We start from the raw sequence: 6,233 nt of genomic DNA on the forward strand, positions 1-6,233 counted from the left end.
AACTGAAACTGAAAAAAAAGTCAGGCATAGAAAGACATGTAGAAAAAAAAAAGAAAAGAAAGAAAGGTATGTAGAGCTCGAGTCTGAGGAGAGGAGGGCAAGAGCAGGGTGAGTGGAGAGCAGTTGACTGACAGATATAAAGTTAAAGTTAGACAGGAAGAGTAAGTTCTAGGGCTTGATTGTGCAGCATGATAACTAGAACTAACAATCCATTGTATATTTCAAGGTAGCTAGAAGAAAAGGTGAAAGATGTATACGATCTGAAGAGAAATAGAGTATGAAGGTAGCTAGAAGAGAGGCATTAGAATGATCTTACCCCAAGGAAATGCTAAATGTTTAAAGGTGACAGATATGCTAATTGATGCTAATTGACCTTGTTTGATCTTATACTATGTGTGCATGTATCAAACATCAAATGTGTACAATATAATGTGTCTATCAAAAATAACAGTAAGGGTAAAGGAAGCAGACGTGCTACCCACCACAGTGCCACTACATGATGCTTTCAGTGCACACCTGCAAGTGTGTAATGTGTGTGTATACACACACAGAGGAAGAAACTTTAAAAGAGAAATTGGAAAGCATGCAGGTTTCAGAGACGATCCTTGGAGGAGACAGGGCAGGGTTTGTGCATAGATGAAGGACCATGTTCAGACTGGTAGGAGATGCCCGGAACTAAGCAAAAGTGTAGCAGTACCCACTGTGCTGTAGTCTATTACGAGCATCTCAGGTTAAAATAACTGCAGATCAAGATCACACGGACTCAGATAGACTCTTACAATCACCAACAAAGCCATCTTGTGTTTCCTGGTACATTATAAGCATGGCCAGAGATGAAACTAACAGTAGATTCTAGAAGAAGGACCAGGCAGATAGGGGAGCCTGAGAGAAACACTGTATTTAAGAGCCATGATAGGCGTAGATAGCATAATCCCTGCCTGTGAAGCTCCATCTGTTATATAATCTGTTTATATAATCTGATTGTGATTTCCTGCCCCTCTCTGATACTGCTGCAGTAGTAATAGGACAACCCCTCCCCACTTCTGTATGGCTTCTTTCTTGCCCTATCATCTATAGCTGTTTGATTTTCATAGTTCTAGAAATCATCACAAATAAACAATGCTGTGGGTGGGACTGGGGTGGAAGTTGGGGCACAGAATCAGCTAAAGACTGAGCATCTAGTGCCTGCTCTGGGGCTTCCAGCTGTGATGGGTGTTTGCAGGCACCAGGAACCAATCTTGCAATGAGTTTAGATTTCACCCAGTGCCTAATTTTTATTCGGTCTAAGTGTAACTTGAAAACAACTAGGCTTGCTTGGGGCCAGTCTCAACAGTGTTGATATCAAACAAATGTAAAACACAAGTCCAGCTGCAAGTGTCATGAGCAAGGCAGACTGTTGCTGGCATTTCCATGAGGAGGAAGGATCACACTATACAGTAGACAGCAGACTGGACAGTCATGAAACTCTTCCATTCCTCTCCCTAGAGCACCGGCTACATCCCATCCTGTCCCTATCACAATGTCACATTTATTGGAAAAGCTACTCTCCCAGGCCTCACTAAACCCTCTCTCCAAAATCCCATTTCCCAGCATACCCTACTTGGGTGATAAAACAAAAGAAGCTAAGCAGCAATTGACCAAGTGAAGTCCAGACTTGAGCCTCCATTCCTCTCAGCATCTCAAGTAAGGCCTGCCATGGACCAGTTCAATGTATTTGGCAGGAGGTCTCCAAATATCTTTTGGAAACATGGAGAATGCACACATGTTGTTTAGTTTTTTTGTTTGTTTTTGGCAGAACCAGGGATTGAACTCAGGACCTTGTGCTTGCCTGGTAAGCACTTATTCTACTGAGCTATCTCCCCATGTTGTCTAGTTTTTAAGGAGTACCCTTGTGGAAACAGAGAGGGAAAGCACTCTAACGTAGAAGTAGAACATTTGGCTGGGTCTACTGGGTGGAAGATTGGGTGGGAGTCCTTATACATGTAGATCTAGGTTCCCCTAAGAGGTCATTGGTTGATCTTTGTTTTTTGTTTTTTTTTAAATTTCCATTTGATTCCAAGTCTTTTGGACACCTCTTAGTTCCTCAACCTGGAATACTTTCTCTTTTTTTTTGGTGGAACGGAGGATTGAACTCAGGCCCTTGTGCTTACCAGGCAAGCACTTATTCTACTGAGCTATCTCCCCGGCCACTGGTTGATCTTAAGGGAATCTTCTTGCCTCTGTAGGAGACCACATATGAGACCTCAGTGACCCAGTGCCTCCTTTAGAGCATCTGCCTTGAGGGTGAGGCCATGGTGGTTCACTCACTGCACAGAACAGTCCCCTTCCTCACCAGAGGGGATGGAGACAGGCAGGATCCTAGCTCCTTTCCTGGAGGTATCACACACACACACACACACACACACACACACACACACACACGTGCACGTGCGCGCTGAGGGCAGATTCTACCATGTTGTAGATGCTGGGCAGCACTGGGGGTGAGAGCAAACATGTTACTCTTAGAGCTCTCCTGGAATGCTACAAAGAGGTGCAATTTGGTCTTGGCCTGTGGGCAGTCACCAAAGGAATTGAAGTGTGGGAACAAGAGGAGAGGAGACTGAAAAGGGCCGAGAGCCAAACTGGATGATTCATCCAGAAGGGAAGGAGCTGCCAGGGGTCCATGTGAAGGGTAACAATGTGGTGGAGGTGAGGATGCAGGACCAGAAGAGAACAGTAGCCCTGTATTTTTTTTTTTTTTTTTCAGAACTGGGGATTGAATTCAGGCCCTTGCACTTGCCAGGCAAGCGCTTATTCTACTAAGCCATTTCCCTGTCCCCAGCCCTGGAAATTGGTAAGTAGAGTGAACACCAACTGGAGTTTGAGAAAGGCTGGTAGAGAAAGGGTGCTTGTTCTGGGCCTTGGACATGCATGCCTGTCCATGTTTATCTTGTTCTCTTGGCCTTGGCCCTCGGTCCCAGCTTGTCAAGGCCACTGGGAACCACCAGGCATCTGCCAGATGGCTCCTCCTGCAGTCTGCACAGGCTGCATCCTTATGCATCTGTTTCTCTGCCACAAGCAACTTTGCTCAAAGGTATGATGTGTTCTAAGTCCCAGTGGGGGCCCTCCTGATGACTTCCTTCTAGGAGTTGACAGGGATATGTCACATGCCTAGGCCATCATCTTACCCCAGACGCCCTGCGTTGTTCACAAAGTTGCCCTAACAGTGTTGAGTAGCAGCTGTGTCTCAGCCCTAGGATGGAGGGAATGGAAATGCCCAACTCCGCAGGTCACTGTAACTTGTCCAAAAAGAAAAAGCTTGGCTCAGCACAATTGGTTTTCCAAGGGACCCTGTTGGCTCTCTCAGACTATTGCTTACCTTTCCAAGGAATTGGGCACCATGTGCAGAGGACCAATACACAGGTCTGCAGTCTGTCATACTGAGGACTCATCTCCCCAGCTTGCCCTCTCTTTCTGCCTGGAGCTCTCCAATCTGTCCACATCTGTGCTGGGAGCTGGCAGGACAGGGCCCTGTCTGTATTCCCCTGTGGTTTAGCATTTTCCTGGGACTGGGGGTAACTGACCACTGTGGAGAAAGAAGCAGAATGAACTGTGCTCAGAGAAAAGGACCTTGATACCACGTCTCAAAGGAAAGTTGGGTCTAAAACTGGGACACAGTCACTCTGGTCCTATGGTCTAGCAAGCCTGGGCTGGCTCCTGTTCTTCCTTCCTCTAGGCAGTGGAGGTCAGCGTCTCTAAATTGCTAGTTATTCCTTTCTTCAATTAAGGACGATTCTTCTGATGCAGGAAGTTAACTCCCACTAGTTAATCTAATGGCCTTGAGTCCTGATGTGTTTGCTCTGTCTGAAGGCAGGGCTGGAACTGCCTTGGCAGCTGCTAACAGGCATTCGGGAGCTGCCCTGGGGGCCAGGCCCACATTCCCTGCTGGACTCCTTATCCACCTCTTCCTGCTCAGCTGCAGATGGCGGGGGCAACCCTAGGACAGCTTAGAGAGGAGAAAATAAGAATGGAGCTAAGGACTCTGCATTCTCACACTGGCTCACTGTCTTCCCATCTGAGAAATGGGGACAAGAATGGAGGGTGAAGCAGCAAGAGGATTTCTGAAATCCTAATCTTGACATCTTCCTGTCACTGCTGGCCTACTCCCTCCCCAAGTAAGCAGGTTAGGGCTTATGGTGGCGGAAGTGATCTCAATGTCTACCCATGGAGCATTATCTTCAAGTAGGATGTGCTTGCCTGGGCCTACATGTGTGTGAATGCCCCCTAACCCAAGACTGTACCAGGCCAGGGCCCCTGATAGCCAGGGTCACTGTTGCTACTCTGAGCCTAGTGCAGGGGAAGTGCTCAGGCCCAGGTCTGTCCCATTTGTGGCCTGCTTATTGCTTCTTTTTCAATGTTTTCCACTGTACCCACTCACACACCAGCAGACTGGCCTCTGAAATTCCCCCAGTGACAAGGAGGGGTGAGGACAGTGTGGCACAGGGGACAGAGAACAGCCCTGAGTGCAATCCTGCATGAGCCCCTGCACCCAACTTTCTCAGTCTCTCTCTCCTCCTGCGTAAACAGGGGATGACATGAGGTACCTCAGAGAGCACATGTGGGTTAAATAATAGGCTACAAACAAAATGGTGAGTATACTGCCTGGCCAAAAGGTATTCACTGTTGTTCCTGTCCTCAACCCTAGGCCAGGAGTGGGAAGGGATTCAGGGGTCCATTCCTGGTCTTTGTCACCTATGATTTGCTTGCCTGGCTCTGAGCTCCAGAGCTCCTAGGTTGAAGGGGCTTCCTGGGAGATGAGACTTTCAGAGCTAAAACTAGGGAAGTCCTGGTCAAGCCAGAATGCTTGGTCAGCCTAGATGAAGCCACCCTAGGAGGTTTGCCAGAGAGAGCTTTGCGAAGCCTTTGTTGTGGAATCAGAAAGCTGACTGGAATGCGAGGGCATCATACAGGATGCAAATTTCAGCTCCAATATGGAAGCCCAACATTCTTTGGGCAAGTTCTGTCCAAAGGTGGAAGAGTTGTTGCTTGAGGTACTAAGGCAACTGTCCTTATGCTCAACAGGGAGCAAGAAGGGTGCTTCACAGAGATTCCATGGGCAGAGTCACAGCCCTGGAGTGGGAGCTAGATGAAAAGTCTACTGAAGCCCCTTGTAGCCCTATGTGTGCTTGATTTTCATTAGGGAGCTAATGAAAGCCAGGAGTGAGGAGCCACGACTAGCTGGGGGATGGAGTTACCTGAGGTACCAGGTGGAGTGGGCAGGATGGGTGGCACCTGGCTATGGACAGTGGCTGGATACTGGCCCTTCCCAGCTCCTGTGAGGAAGGCAACTGTCAGCAAGTTGCACATTTCTCTGAGGAACAGCTATTCCTCGCCGATCCAACAGTGTGGAGCCAGGCAGCTGGATCTGGGGGACAGTGTGTGCTTCGCAAGTCTGGTCAGACACTTTCTACACTGTTTCTAGCCGCAGCGCTGGCTCAGTCCCGAACCAGGGAGAGGCCTATTTACTCCTCAGCCTCCCTTGGGGAAACCTGTCTCCCAGGCACCACCACAAATGACTTTGGGGGAGCTGAACTGTGGATTCCCTACTGGCACTGGGCAGGAGCCACAGCCCAGGTCACCCCAGCCCCGGGAGGCCTGTGTCCTGCAATGCCTGCCGGCTAGGTGCGCGGAGAGGAAGAAGAGCAGCTCAGGCCAGCACCCCCTTCGCCCCCCAGGCCCAGGAACCCCGCTGGCCTGAAGTCCCTGAGGGCGGACTGCACGTGTTCGACCTGTTCCAGTAGTGACAGGCACAGAAGCTCTTCTCCTTTCAGACCTGGAAAGGACCCAGAACCACCGCAGCTGGGGGCGGGGCAGGGGGACGGATGGAGAGGTCTGTCTCTGCCTCTGATCCTTGAGTGACTTTCTGCTAGGCTTCTGGGAGCCTCTGGCGTCCTTCCTCTGGTTCTGTCACCAGGCTCTGGGTCTCCAGTGGGCTCTGAATGTCCTTCTCTCCCCCTCTGGGTGTCTCTGCCGAGGCTCGTCTCTCTCGGGCGCTGTGTCTCAAGGTCTTGGCGCCCCTCACCACCAGTCCATCTCTCCAACCCGTCCGAAACGCAGTTCCGAAAATCCTGACTCTTTGGAGGTCTCTGCGCTGGTCCGGGCCCCGATCCACGTCGCTCCGGGTCGCCGCCCCCCGCGCTGCGGTGGCCCGAGTCGAGCGGGCAGGACGCGGCCGGCCCGGGCGGGGGTGCGGG

Source organism: Octodon degus, unplaced genomic scaffold (assembly GCF_000260255.1).
Source record: "Octodon degus isolate 3935 unplaced genomic scaffold, OctDeg1.0 scaffold00098, whole genome shotgun sequence".
In the NCBI taxonomy this organism is placed as follows: Eukaryota; Metazoa; Chordata; class Mammalia; order Rodentia; family Octodontidae; genus Octodon; species Octodon degus.